This window comes from Arachis ipaensis, chromosome B05 (assembly GCF_000816755.2).
Source record: "Arachis ipaensis cultivar K30076 chromosome B05, Araip1.1, whole genome shotgun sequence".
NCBI classification, from domain to species: domain Eukaryota; kingdom Viridiplantae; phylum Streptophyta; class Magnoliopsida; order Fabales; family Fabaceae; genus Arachis; species Arachis ipaensis.
Window position 1 is genome coordinate 103,632,634 of NC_029789.2, and position 2,706 is coordinate 103,635,339.

Consider the following 2,706-nt stretch of genomic DNA (forward strand, 5'->3'; position numbering starts at 1 on the left):
GTAAAATCTTATTAAAAAGTAAATACTATTTTTTTTAGTAGAAAAAAATTCAAAAAAAATTATTATATGCATTGCACATGTTTTTAAAATTTAGAATGGATAAACCACTAAAAATATATACGAATAATTTTGTCGTCAACAAAATTGCACTCAAATTTTATTATCAATAAAAATGTCTTCTAATAAAATTATTCGGGTGTACTTTTTGTCCAATGGTTCTCTTCATCGTAAAAAATCCCAATAAGAAAATAGCTCGTGGTGCAACAACATAGAAGAACAAAAACAAACGAAGATACAAAAGTTGTAGCAGTCAACAAAAAGAATGAAAGAAAGGGTCGGACTGTCAAGTACTCAAGTGTCAACTAAGTGCGAGGTGCTAATTTTTTATAAAGACTTGGGGCTAAATGCAATTTAAGTAAAGATGAAGGGTACTTTATGCAATTTGAGATTTGAAAATTACACGGCATGTGGTATTTCTTGATATCTAAGTATTCTCAGCACTAAAACTGGATCGCAACGATTTCAGTTGTTTATCTATTGCGTAGGATATCTTGTGATCACGTAAGAACTATGCACTATAATTAGTAGTTTATAAACCAATCAAGTCAATTGACCACTTTGAGTGTTCTGTAGTCTATGTCAAGTTCATGAATCACTGTTTTTATGCCCTTTTCTTTTGTTCTCTTTTCAAAATTCATTGGATAGACAATAGAAGTTCTTCAACAGAAATTATTCGCATAGGCTAATGTAGGCATGTAGCAAGCAGCACCCTCTTTGTAAACTCAAAGCATAGGTTAAAACCCGAAAAACTCAAAGGTATGTTGATTTTCCTTTCTGCTAGAGCATTAATATATATATATATATATCCATGGTTCTTGTATGCTGATATATATGATTTGCCTGTATTCTGTTATGATTCTCATGAAGTGACTAAGAATTCAGTGGGCCCAATATGTGGTTTAAGGTTGATTAAGAACTTGTTCCAATTATTGGAGTCAATAGTGCAACATGTTTTCCTATATACCTGTAGTTAAACTCATACATTTTCATTAGTTGGAGATACGGGTGTATATGGGTCAGGTGAAGTCTAGTTCGTCTTGATCTAGAATCGACCTTAAATAATGATTGAGTCTATCTTTGAGACCTTTATCCGACTCTAAATCTGATGAAATCTTACTATTTTCGGTCATACTAAAACCAAATTTAAACCGATGAAGTTCAGATCTTGATAAACATTATGTCAAAAAGTTATGATGCACTTATTTATAAAAAAGAAAAAAACATACTTGTTATCAAGAAGTTGATATCTATATTTAAACTTTAATTTGTCCATAAATTTTAATCTCATATTTCTTTGTGTATTTTCTAATTCAACAAGTGTGATTAAGGCCCGTTTGAGAAGCTTCAAAAATTATTTTTTGAGCTTTTGACTTATAAAAAGTAGTAATATTAATATCTAGTGCAATTTTCAAAACCAAATTGTAGTTTTCTAAGAAGCTATTTAAGTGTTTATAGAGTGAAAAAATGATTTTTCTCATAATAAAAAATTTTTTTTAATCACATTTCATTTAAAATAAGTATTTTTAGAACTAAAAAACCTAACAAAAAATAATTTATTTATAAGCTACTTTTAATATAAGCATTTATTATTTAAGCTATTTTTTCAAAATGAGTTTAATTAAGCTGTTTATTCAAATTGGATCTAAAAATAAAACAATAAACTTATAATTAATATAATATAATATTAGAATTAATTTAAAACATATATACCTTTTTTAGTCCCCTTAAGGTACACGTGGATTGGGTGAAGTCGGGTTCGCTTTGACCTAGAGTCGATTCTAAATAATGACCGGGTCTATTTTTGGATTCTTACCTGACTCCAAGCTCAATGAAATCACATTAAATTAGTCTCAAAGTGTTCGAATTCAGACCAGATCTTCGAGTCAGACCAGATCACATACACCCTTAGTTGGAGATACTCTTTCTGAACCGGATCTTGGATTTAGAAAAATCGGTGCTAGGAGAGCCATGCCTTTACAAGATTTCAAATAGTCAAATGCAACATGAATTCACCGATTAGGTGACATACCGCTTATCATTTCACAATTCATCTAGGTACCAAAATGCTATATATTTTTCACATACAATATTTTAAATGTGGCGTAATGCATATCTGTTTCCGTATTAGAACATATTGCGTTTCATGTCGTTGTCCCCNATACTCTTTCTCTTGGATTTAGAAAAATCGGTGCTAGGAGAGCCATGCCTTTACAAGATTTCAAATAGTCAAATGCAACATGAATTCACCGATTAGGTGACATACCGCTTATCATTTCACAATTCATCTAGGTACCAAAAGTACCAAAATTAGATTCTACTTTTTTTCCTACACAATGAAGATATATGCCACCATTTCTACACGGCGAAGGAAGTTTACGAAGATTTCGACGCCAAATCACAAATCACTAGAGTACAAGAAGTGTTGGATAGGTTGGAAAGTTTGCAGTACAAGCTCGAGTCAAAGCTACAAGAATTGGAGAAAAACAAGGGGACCTTAGAAAAACTGTTCTTAGAATACGAAATAGTTAGGCCTCTTCATATGGCCAATGTTGCCCTAAGACAAATTAGGCTTCCAAAGATTGAAGAAGAAGAAGGAAAGAACTCCACAGTGAAAGAGGATCCTTTAATCAATTTCTTTTTAAGAGA

General features: G+C 31.3%; 1 protein-coding gene across 1 annotated transcript in view; it reads left to right on the top strand.

Moving 5' to 3' along the window:
• Positions 553-2,706, top strand: part of LOC107641968 — a 5,395-nt gene continuing 3,241 nt past the window's right edge. Inside the window, exon 1 of the mRNA XM_016345323.2 lies at positions 553-816. The gene's annotated coding sequence lies outside the window, so the exon portion shown is untranslated. The remainder of the gene's footprint in view (positions 817-2,706) is intronic.